Source organism: Ovis aries, chromosome 2 (genome assembly GCF_016772045.2).
Source record: "Ovis aries strain OAR_USU_Benz2616 breed Rambouillet chromosome 2, ARS-UI_Ramb_v3.0, whole genome shotgun sequence".
In the NCBI taxonomy this organism is placed as follows: domain Eukaryota; kingdom Metazoa; phylum Chordata; class Mammalia; order Artiodactyla; family Bovidae; genus Ovis; species Ovis aries.
The window spans coordinates 13999139-14011663 of NC_056055.1; positions in this window are offsets into that span (position 1 = coordinate 13999139).

Below are 12525 nucleotides of genomic sequence, written 5' to 3' on the forward strand. Positions count from 1 at the left end.
TGTACTCATCTCACACGCTAGCAAAGTAATGCTCAAAATTCTCCAAGCCAGGCTTCAACAGTACATGAACTGTGAAATTCCAAATGTTCGGATTTAGAGATTTAGAGGAGGTAGAGGAACCAGAGATCAAATTGTCACTGAAAAAGCACGAGAGTTGCAGAAAAACATCTACTTCTGCTTTATTGACTATGCCAAACCTTTGACTATGTGGATCACAACAAACTGTGGAAAATTCTGAAAGAGATGGGCATACCAGACCACCTGACCTACCTCCTGAAAAATCTTTGTGCCGGTCAAGAAGCAACAGTTAGAAGTGGACATGGAACAACAGACTGGTTCCAAATCGGGAAAAGAATACATCAAGGCTGTATATTGTCACCCTGCTCATTTAACTTATACAGAGTATATCATACGAAATGCCAGGCTGGATGAAGCACAAGCTGGAATCAAGATTGCCAGGAGAAATATTAATAGCCTTAGATATGCAGATGACACCATCCTTATGGCAGAAAGGGAAAGAGAACTAAAGAGCCTCTTGATAAAAGTGAAAGAGGAGAGTGAAAAAGTTGGCTTAAAACTCAACTTTCAGAAAACAAAGATCATGGCATCTGGTCCCATCACGTCATGGGAAATAGATGGGGAAACAGTGGAAACAGTGTCAGACTTTATTTTGGGGGGCTTCAAAATCATTGCAGATGGTGACTGCAGCCATGAAATTAAAAGACACTTGCTCCTTGGAAGAAAAGCTATGACTAACCTAGATGGCATATTGAAAAGCAGAGACAATATTTTGCCAACAAAGATCCGTCTAGTCAAAGCTATGGTTTTTCCAGTAGTCATGTATGGATGTGAGAGTTGGACTATAAAGAAAGCTGAGCACTGAAGAATTGATGCTTTTGAACTGTGGTGTTGGAGAAGACTCTTGAGCGTCCCTTGGACTGCAAGGAGATCCAACAACCAGTCCATCCTAAAGGAAATCAGTCCTGAATATTCAGGGACGACTGATGATAAAGCTGAAACTCCATTACTTTGGCCACCTGATGCAAAGAACCAACTCATTTTAAAAGACCCTGATGCTGGGAAAGATTGAAGGCAGGAGGAGAAAGGCATGATAGAGGATAAGATGGTTGGATGGGATCACCGACTCGATGGACATGAGTTTGAGTAAGCTCCAGGAGTTGGTGATGAACAGGAAAGCCTGGCGTGCTGCAATCCATGGGGTTGCAAAGAGTCAGACACAACTGAGCGATTGAACTGAACTGAACTGATTGAATGATTACTGATGTTGAGCATCTTGCCATGTGTTTATTTGGCCATCTGTTTACCTTCTTTCTTTTAGAAATGTCTTTTCAAATCCTTTGCCTATTTTTGAATTGGGTTGTTTTATTGAATTTTAGTTGCCCTCTATATATTCTGGATATTACTTCCTTATCAGGCACATAGTTTGTAAATATTTTCTCCCAGTCTGTGGGTTGTCTTTTTACTCTTTCTGTTTTTTTTAAAAAATATTTTTTATTTATTCATTTGTCTGCACTGGGTCTTTTCTTTTCCCCCATGTATTTCTTTCTTTATTTTTGGCTGTGCTGTGTCTTCATTGCTGCACTTGGGCTTTCTCTACTTTTGGTGAGCAGGGCTACTCTTCGTTGCAGTGCTCAAGCTTCTCTTGTTGTGTCTTCTCACTCTTTTGATAGCATCCTTTGATCCACCAAAGTTTTTCATTTTGAGGAATGCCAATTTATCTTTTTTTTTTTCCTTTTTGTCTTGTGCTTTTGGTGTCATAACCAAGAAAGCACTGCTGAAGATTTTTCTGTTTTCTTCTAGGAGATGTCAAATGACAAAAATAATACAATTTAGTAGTGAGTTTGCTGTCCTTTATTCAAAGAAAAATAATCAATAGATTAGGGAGTATAATGCCTATTGCACTGGGCCATCCTTCCTGAGAGATTTTGAGCAAGAGTGAGTTTTATAAAGTGTCAACAGAGGCAGTGCTGAAGCAGGATGTGATTGGCTGAGAGGTCAGGAAGTTTCTAATGAGGCCAGCAGGTCTTATTTTCCAGGTAACATAACTAGACAAAGCTGAGCTGGAAGATTTTGATGTGTATGTGAGGTTTCCTTAACTAAGAGGTGTTACCCATAGGTGCAGGCTGGCTTGGGTTTAGATCTGTGACATGAGCCAGGCCCCTGAATCTGTTCATCACCTCCACTGTATACTCATAAGGGATTTGATTTAGATCATACCTGAATGGTCTAGTGGTTTTCCCTTTCTTCAATTTAAATCTGAATTTTGCAATAAGCAGCTGAAATCTGAAATCCAATGAATATTCAGTGGAAGGACTGCGGCAAAAGCTGAGGTTCCAATACTTTGGCCAGCTGATATGAAGAGCTGACTCATTGGAAAAGATTCTGATGCTGAGAAAGATTGAAGGCAAAAAGAGAAGAGGCCAGCAGATGTTGAGATGGTTAACTAGCATCACCAACTCTGGACATGAATTTGAGCAAACTCCAGGAGATAGTGAAGGACAGGGAAGCCTGCAGTCCCTGGGATCGCAAAGGGTTCGACATGACTTAGTGACTGAACAACCACCAGACCCCTGAAGAGGCCCACATTTTGTGGGTCTTGATATACCAATTACTTTTGTTAAGAGCTAGTTTTTAAAAAAGTTTTATTTGTTTTTGGCCACGCAGGGTCTTCGTTGCTGTACAGTCTTTTCTCTAGTTGCGGTGAGCAGGGGCTACTCTCTAGGTGCTGTGCTTGGGCTTCCCATTGCATTGGCCTCTCTTGTGGAGCACGGGCTTTAGAGCTTTGGCTCAGTAGTTCTGGCACATGGGCTTAGCTGCCCCGTGGCATGAAGGATCTTCCTGGACCAGGGATCGAACTCGTGTCCCCTGCCTTGGTTGGCAGATTCTTAGCCAATGGACCACCAACAAAATCCTGTCAAAGTTTTACAGTTTTGGTTTTCCTGTTTAGGTCTTTGATCCATTTGGAGCTAATTTTGGTATACGGTGTAACGTTAAGCGTCCAAGTTCTCTCTCTTGCATGTAGATATTGAGTTTTCCCAGCACTATTTATTGAAAACACTGTCCTTTCCTACTTGAATGGTCTCGGCACCCTTGTTGATCAGAATTTGGAATCCAGCTCTGCAAGGCTTTATGGGTTACGCTCTTTTGTAGTACAGTGTGTGCCCCAGTTTTCTCAGAAGCAGTCTTTCTCTCTCTCCCAGACCCGGAAGGGACTGTCACAGGCCAGGCCTGGAGAGCCCCTTACATGCCTCCCTGGTCAAATGAGAAAGCCTCGGGCATCACCCAAAGCCAGCCCTGCTCCCTGTGGCTGCCACACCAGCTGACCCAACCTGGCTCCAGGACTGCCCAGACCGGTTTCCAGGGTTTCTGTTCACTGAGAGCTGGTTCCCTGGCCACAGTGGTGGTGTTTTTTCACTCTCTCTTTCTCGCTGTATTTCTTCTCGAATTCCACCCCGTACCCCCACCTTTCTCTCTCTTCTCTCTCCCCTCCCAGTCCCTCCCTGGCTGCTACCAATCCCCAGGCCAAAGACCCAGGGTCCCTGACTTCATTTCCACTCCCATGCCCAAGACTTCGGGCCCCTTTCCAGCCCTGGGCCCCCTGCCAGGCCAACCAGGCTGTGACCCAGAAGTTTCTATTTATTTAAGACATAAAATTATCAATAATTACATGACCAGAAATGCTAGTAATAATACTTCACATTTATTGGGTACTTCCCAGACATAGTTGACATACCGTGTCATTTATTCTGCACAATAGACCCGTGAGGTTGATACTATTATTATGTCCTGCTAACAGATGAGAAACGAAGGCGGGAGGGCTCAAATTCAGTGCCCAAGGTCACACTGCAAGTAAGTGGCACAGTCAGGATTAAAACACCACCTCCAATAAACGCTTCTGGGCTGGACTGTCTGATACCCCTCCTGGTTGGTGCCCATGGCCATTCAATGAACATCTATGTGTGCCCGCCAGTGTGTGTGTGTGTGTGTGTGTGTGTGTGTGTGTGTGTGTGTGAGTAAGACAGAGCAGTGATGGAGAGAGAGAAGAAGCAACCTTCCCAAGGCCAGGGGATGGTGGAGAGAGGTGGAATTAGGTCTCAGAATTAGTTTTCAAACTCCAAACTTTCCAATATCCCATGGGCATTGGTCCTTTTATCAAGGGAGGAGAGCAGGTTGGGACAGAAAGCCAGTGACCGAGGTAGCTTGTAATGAAAGTTCTTGAGCACATCCCAGGACCCCTTGCCTGGAAGCCTCCCCCTTCCTCAGGCCTGGCTCTGTGCTCTGCCTCTGTCTTTCCCTCACCTCCTGGCTGGACCCCCTGATACTGCTTTCCTAGCAGGCTCAGGCCTGCCAGGGTCTGAAGAAACTCCCCCAACCAGGCCAGCACGGGGCAGGGAATGAAGAGATAAACAAGACATGTTTTCACCTTTGAAGCACTCCCCATCTGGAGGAGAGGGGGCTCACCAGCCTGTAACCTAGGAGTCGAGTCCTCTGACGCTCGCTTCTTTGGTCCCCGAAGCCCACCCATCACCACATCACACTGGGGTTCCTCCTGATTACCTCTCAATTCTGTCCACTTTCTCCATTCTAATCCAAGCTGTCATCTATCTGTAACTACCAATGACTGCTAGCCCTTAGCACAGGGAGGCTGCCCAGTTTATGTGGCAGCGGGAGATGCAGATGGCACTGTAACATGACAGAGAAAAGGGGAATCCACCAGATCTCTTAGAGAGGGTCAGAAAGGGCTTTACTGAGGGGCCGATCGGGTTCTGAAGGTTGAATAAGAGTTTGCAGGTGGGAAGACATATTTGAGGGCCATAGGATTCACATGTAAAAATTTTTTTGGCTGCACTGGGTCTTCACTGTCTCCAGGTACATGGCCTTCTCTTGTTGTGGTGTGCAGGCTTCGTTGTCCCATGGCATGTGGGACCTTAGTTTCCTGATCTGGGACCAAACCTGTGTCCCTGTACTAGAAGGTGGATTCTTAACCATTGGATCACCATTGAAGTCCCAGATTCACATATGCAATATTGAAGGTCATCTTAGGGTATGTGAAGAACGGCAGTAATTTAGAATTCATGATGGGGGTGGTGGTGAAGGGACAGTAGGGGCTGTGGGGGCAGGCAGGGCCGATGGACGCCTTTTCCCTATAGATTATGAGGAGTCCCTTAAGGTCTCCAAGGGGGTGGGGGAGGGAGCTGAAAATTCATTCCGCCTCTCCAGCAAATATAGGCTGGCTAAAGATTTCTATGTGGAATTTGTCCAGATAAGAAATACAGATGGCCCCAGGCCTCCGTCTAGGCGCCTGGAACTCTGTCATTTTCACCAGCGTCCCTTGTCATTAGCTTATTGAAAGATCAGAAATAAGGAGATGACTCAGCCCATTGCCATTGCAGAATAGTCACTCTAGGGGCTGAGTAAGTAGTGGACTCGAGAGGGAGAGCCTTCAGGGGAGGCTGTGCAGTGATCTGGGAGAGTCAGGTAATGGCAGTGGAAGAGTTGGGGTTGAGGGGTACCGACGTCAGGGGATGAAGGAGAATGAGGGCTGGAAGTTTCTAGCCTAGATGCATTGGCAGAGAAAGGCCCTCCCTACCTCCCCTCCAAGGAAAGTCTCCTGGCCACATCTTCTCGGCTCTCCACCTTAAGAAGAGGGAATATTAATCTGATTGGTCAGATTCCAAGATGATGCTTGGGTCAGATTTACTTATGCATAGTGGGGTCACCAAGCATCAAAAAGTCAAACAGAATGTGACTCTCTTCCCTTCACCCACACCTTAATAAACTTGCCTTTGCTTCTGCAGGCAGCTACTAACCAGAAGGGAGAAACAGGCTCAAAACAAAGGAGGGCTGGGGAGAGGCCCTCTTTCAGACTGGGCCCTGGGCTCCATCCCAGCTTGATCAGAGAGCCCCGGGTGCTGGGCAGGCCCAGTAAAACAAAGCACAGCCTGAACCTCCTGCCATTGCCCTGGGTGCCTGTTTCCCTTGGGAATCTCTGGGGCAGAGTGGGGAGTGGCAGGGCAGGTCTGCAGCGGCTGCCATTTTAATATGCTCCAAACCCTGCCTTTATTCTAACAGCTTAGTCCAAAGGGAGGGACAGGCTAGGGAAGAGGGTGGCAAAGGGAAGAGAGAGGGTGTTGTCTTAAGGTCAGAAACTGGCTCTAGGGAGTAAAGAGGAACAGGGGCCCCTCCCAGTGAGTCAGTGAGGGCAGGAAGCGCCAGGTTTCAGTTAGAGAGGGCACTGAGGGAAGGATGCAGGCCAGCCAAATAGCCCTGGGATCAGGGGCTCCCATCCCAGTGTGTGGCTGCGTAACCTCAGTCCCACACTTCTCCAAGCCCTGGGTTCCCCAGCTGTGAACCGAGGCTAAGAACACCACACAGCCAGGATTGTCTGGCAGGGTCATTAAATGCGGTCATGTCTGTGACAGCACTTAATAAGCCATAAACCTCTGCACAGCATAAAGACGTGTTATTCTTTTTATTATTCCCTTGGGAATAAAAAGCAGGGTGCCTCTGATAAACATTTGTCAACTCTTAGCTCCACCCAGCTTCTCTCTAATCAGCCTTCCCTCCAGCTTAAAAAAAACATGCATTTATTTCTTCCCTGCAAACATCCTCTATAGGTTTGTTCAATGATACTCCTTTACCCCTTCAATCTTTCCCTCTCCACATGCCTCTTCCTTTAAATTTTTTTTTTTTTTCAATTTTGGCTGTGCTGGGTCTTTCCCTCATTGCGGTGAACAGGGGCTACTCTTCCTCGTGGGGCGTGGGCTTCTCGCGGCGGTGGCTTCTCTTGTTGCAGAGCACAGGCTCTAGGCACTTGAGCTTCAGTAGCTGCAGCTCATGGGCTCAGCAGTTGCGGTGCACAGGCTTAGTGGCCCCGAGGCATGTGGAATCTTCCAGACCAGGAATCGAACCTGTGTCCCCTGCATTGGCAGGTGGATTCTTATCCACTGTGCCACCAGGGAAGCACACCTTTTTTCTCCTAATATGTAATGATCTCCCCAATATTAAAATTAGAGCCATTCCCCCCCAAATTTTCTTTGTCTCTTCGCCCTTTCTAGCAACTGCCATATTCCCTCCTTTTTTGAGCCTTATATTTTCACAGAATTTTGCAATTTATAAAGCCTTTTCTTTTTTGCACCTGTGATCTATCTTGTCCTATTATTATTAAAACAAAACAAAACTCATTTAGCAGATGAGAAAGGATCAGCCGAGGACCCAGCAGTCCTCGTTCTTCCTTTGATACCTCACTGCCTGCCTTTGATACTAAGCCTTCAAGATGAGTGGCCTGGATCTACCATCTCCATCTCCCTGCATCCAGCATATACTCCATTCTCTGCTTCCACCGCTGGACTGCCTTCAAGGCCACAAAGGACAATGGCTCCTCCCAGCTGGTCCAGTTCAGAGGCCCCTCACAGACCTCACTCCTCTTAAACCTTCACTGGCATGCATCTGACCCTCCCCACTACCTTCTCTTTCTTCAAATTCTCTTTCCTTGGCTTGAACTAGGGCTTGACATCTACAACAGAGAAGGAGGTGATGGAGAGGGTTCCTTTTGTGTCTGTGGTTCCTGTACCTTGGTTGTGTGATGTTAAGCCAAGCGGGTCATAGAACCCTCACTTTAGAAATCTGCTTTCACTGTGTGCTCTGAGCTGTGGAAGGATTTCAAAAGCACATCTTTACCACCATAGCAGCTCAGTTACCAAGGTCTTTCCCCCAAAGAACAAGTTACCTTGGTTTTGACCAACGTGGCAGAAGATGGGTTTTTGATTCGATGGCAAACAGGATCAAGTCATGACTTGACTGGGCCTGGGAAGGTTAATGTCAGAAGCCTGGGATGAGAAAAAGGGTCACTACTTGGACCCAATAGGAGTGGATCAGGGACCACAGAAATGAACCCAGGTATAGGTGATGCCCTCTGACCAGTCCATTCTAAAGGAGATCAGTCCTGGGTGTTCTTTGGAAGGACTGACGCTAAAGTTGAAACTCCAATACTTTGGCCACCTTATGCAAAGAGTTGACTCATTGGAAAAGACTCTAATGCTGGGAGGGATTGGGGGCAGGAAGAGAAGGGAACGACAGAGGATGAGAAGGCTGGATGGCATCACTGACTCGATGGATGTGAATTTGAGTGAACTCCGGGAGTTGGTGATAGACAGGGAGGCCTGGCATGCTGTGATTCATGGGGCTGCAAAGAGTCGGACACGACTGAGCAACTGAACTGAACTGAACTGAATGGATGGGTGATGCGGTAGAGTGATGTCTAGTTCTGCACTGTCGGATATAATGACTTCTTATGTGGCTCAGTGGTAAAGAATCTGCCTGCCAATGCAGGAGACACAGGTTCCATCCCTGGGTTGAGAGATCCCCTGGAGAAGGAAATGGCAACCCACTCCAGTATTCTTGCCTGGGAAATCCCATGGATGGAGAAGCCTGGCGGGCTACAGTCCACACACAAGAGTCAGACATGACTTAGTGACTAAACGAAAACAACAAATCAGGTTTACATTTAAATTAAAATGAAATAAAATTAAATATTTAGTTCCTTAGTCACACTAGCTTCCTTGTAAGTGCTCCATAGTCACATGTTGCTAGGGGCTGCCATGTTGGACAGCGTAGATATATTAATAGAATGTTTCCATCATTGCAGAAAGTTCTATTGGACAGCACTGATTTTAGACCATTGGGTAGAAAAGAATCAAAGGTAAGCAGCTGGCTAAGAGAGGGTAAGAGACTGGGAAGCACATCAGGAATGTTAAATAATAAGTGGTTATATCTGAGATGAAGGCAGGGAGGCAACAAGGCTGGCAGGCACTATAAAAGTATTCCCTCCCCTTCCATTCTCTGTAGGCATCTCTAGCATCTGAATGTTGGGGCTATTACATCAGAGCCATGTGGGTCTCTCCAGAGCGGGATGCACATCCTTCAGGGAGGAAACGGGTCCTCAGATAGGATACACATGCTAGGGTGGGCATCAGGGAAGCCAGACCACTCCTGTTTCTCTCCAAATGTTGATCTCTTGAGTCTAGACTCAGGGCTGGGCAATAGATGTTTGGAATGCAGATCTAGGGATTAGATGTTGAGAAGGAAGTCAGAAATATGATTTAGAGCAGGGGAAAAGGATTGGCTAAAAATATAAATTTGTATAAAAATATAAAGTTGTAGTCACCCAAAAGTCCTTTCATCTCTGCCACTTCTGAACCTAAAAATTTAGATGATTTATTAACTCTTCATTTATTTCTGTAAATTCAGTGATGAGCATTGCTTTGCTAATTATTTGCTTGGAGACGAGTCCTTTAAAGAATGAACAAAGTGGGAGTTCCTATTCAAAATAATGCTTATGCCTCATGTTCAGGAAAGAGAACAAGTGAAGCCAAGGAACCTGGGACCTGGTTCATTCTATTTTGATTCACTTCTTAAACTGTAAATTCCAAGGAGTAGCTTCAGGCATGGCTGGATCCAGGTAGTCTAAAACTGAACTTTCACCAGAAAACTATGTGCCTTGGCTATGTTTCTCTCTGTGTTGTTGTCCCCAGAGAAAGAAAAAGGATGCAAGGCTGGCAGAAACCACAGCTGCCCACAACACAGTCTTTAATTAATGATAGCTATTATTGTGAAATCATAGCAGAAAGACGAAGCCAACATTTACAAACACTTGGAAGAGTGGGGAGGGCTTTGTGAGACGTAGTAACGTCTCAGTAAATGTTTATGGAAAAAAATTACAAGGGAATAAATAGGAGCACACATTCAAGTGTAATCTTGTTCTATGGGAAAAGAAAAAGAGTCTGAGGGAATGAGGGCATAATTTTATTGAGCCTGGAAATGAGCCAGGAAACAAAGGCTAGAGATAAATGGCACATTTCTGAGAGGAGTTTCTTGCTTAGAGACTGGGCTAAGGGCTGTTTAATTAACACGTAAAACTACTATGGAGGAAGGGTCCATGTAAGGAACTCCCCAAGGTTTGCTGATGACGCAAAATTCTGGGAGTAGGGATGGGAAGGAAGCTGGGAGGTTGTCATGAACCTGAGGAGGTGGACAAAGAAGTGGTGCCTGAAAGACTCTCCTCGCTCTCCAGTGGTTAAGACTCTGTGCTTCCACAGCAGGGGGCACAGGTTCCATCCTTGGTCAGGGAAATAAGATCCCATACGCCACTTAGTGTAGCCAAAATGAAAACAAAATTAAAAAAGAAACCAGTGTTGCACACATGAAACTTATATGTTTTATATAAACTTTATATTGATTTATATAAACATATAAATCAATGGCACCTCAATAAAAATAAAATTTAAAAAACTGGTGGCTGATCTTTGATGATGAGAAGGTAAAGTGACTCTACGGGTCAGCTTCCAAAGTGCCGTGACACTGAGAAACTCAAGCTACTGCTTGCGGCCAAGGAAAGGACCTGGAATTTAAATGTAGACTCTTTCTTGAGAACTTCAGCTCAAGATGGTTCTAGACAGGAACACAGGTAAAATACTAACTGATAGTTTGAGGACCAAAAGGCCCATAAAAGAGCAATGTGTTGGCAACCTAGAAACATGTGCATTTCTGGTCCATTTTCATTGAGCATAGAGGTCTTCAGTTCAGTCACTAAGTCGTGTCCGACTCTTTATGACCCCATGGACCCGGCCTCTCTGTCCATCACCAACTTCTGGAGTTTACTTAAACATGTCCATTGAGTCGGTGATACCATCTGACCCTCTCATCCTCTGTTGTCCCCTTCTCCTCCTGCCTTCAATCTTCCCCAGCATCAGGGTCTTTTCAAATGAGTCAGTTCTTCACATCAGGTGGCCACAGTATTGTAGGCCTTCTCAGAGAAGGTCTGAGAAATGGCAATTAAAATTTCTGAAGGGCTGGTACAGGGCTTGGATAAGACGGAAGGAATTTTTATGGTCTAAAATGCCAAGATGAAGAAAGAGCGATCACTGAAATACACTGTGAACAGACAAAATGCAACCTTACTATTCAAATGTGGAAATTCTGGGGAGGAAACTTGAGCAACGTGAAATTTAATCAAAGAAAGTCCTGAAACTCTGTTTCTCCTCTGTGTGGTGGAGAAAACAGTGCTTAAATCACTACTGCGGGGACTTCCCCGGTGGTCCAGTGGCTAAGACTCTGCACTCCCAATAGAGGGGAAGCAAGTTCAATCTCTGGTCAGGGAGCTAGATCCCATGTGCCACAATTAAAGATCCTGAGTGCTACAGCTAAGACTCAGCACAGCCAAATAAGCAAATATATATTTTTAAAAAATCACTATTGTGATGAAGACTGAATGAGATCAGTTCTATCAGTGAGTTGACAGTGCCCAGGACAGAGGCGGTACAGGTAAAATGAATGCAATCTGGAGTCCCCGTGGGATTCTGAATGACATGGTACTGTCGGCAGCACTTGGGAGCTGGAGTCAGGAGAGGCGAGTATGAGCCTGGACTCGACTCCAACCTTCATTTTCTCTATTTCTAAAAGGCAAAGGCAATACCCACCCCACTGGCTACTACGACAATGAAATCTGATCCTGCATTCATTCAACAAGCATTTATTGAATGCTGACTATTGGTCAGGGAGCAGGCTAGGTGCTGGGTGGGGTTACCGTGATGAATAAGAAAAAACTCCTGTCTTCATGGAGCTCAGCATTTAGTGGGAGAGAAGGACAGATGATACGTAGAAACGGAATGACAGTTCCTTTGAGAGGGATGGCACTATGACAGTGCCAAGAGGCTTGGAAAAATGTAGTGCACCGAACTAACATGATTTAAGACTGCACTTGTATGAGTCTCCTTATCACTGCTGGAATAAATCACCATCACCTAAGTGGTTTAAAACACAAATGCATTCTCCTACAGTTCTGAAGGTCAGAAGTCAGAGTCAGATTTTACAGGCTGCAGTAAAAACCAAGGCTGTGTTCCTTCTAAAATACATGGGATAATTGTTCCGTGCCTCTTCCAGCTTCCAGCCTCTGCCTCCACTCCTTGACTCCTGGACACATCGAGCTGACTTCTGCTCCCACGGTCACATCTCTTTCTTTGTCCCCGACTCTCCTGTCTCCTTTTTACAAGGGCCTTTGTGATTATATTGGTGCTACCCAGATAACCCAGGATAACCTCCCTACCTCAAATTCCTGAATTTATAAGGAATACCTGTGAAGTCCCTTTTGCCATGTGCAGGAACATATTCAGGAGCAGGTTCCGGGGACTGAGAAGTGAATATCTTCAGAGGACCATTATTCAGTCTCCCAGAGCACTTCTGGGCTATAGAGTAGGAAACGGGCTACCCTTGTAAACCATAAGCAGACTGGGTCCCCTTTGAACACGTTTGCTGACAGTATTCTATTAAGTCTTGGGGGGAGAGGAGCAGAGTGGATATTGGAAGGCTGATTGCAGGTGCACCCTCAGAATACACTGTCACCAGGTAGACCCCTGTGGAGTCATAAGAGAAACATCAGGCCACAGGGGAGGGTACTGGCTGCTGCCATTCAGGAGCTCTGAGACCTCAGGCAAGGATGTTACTTCT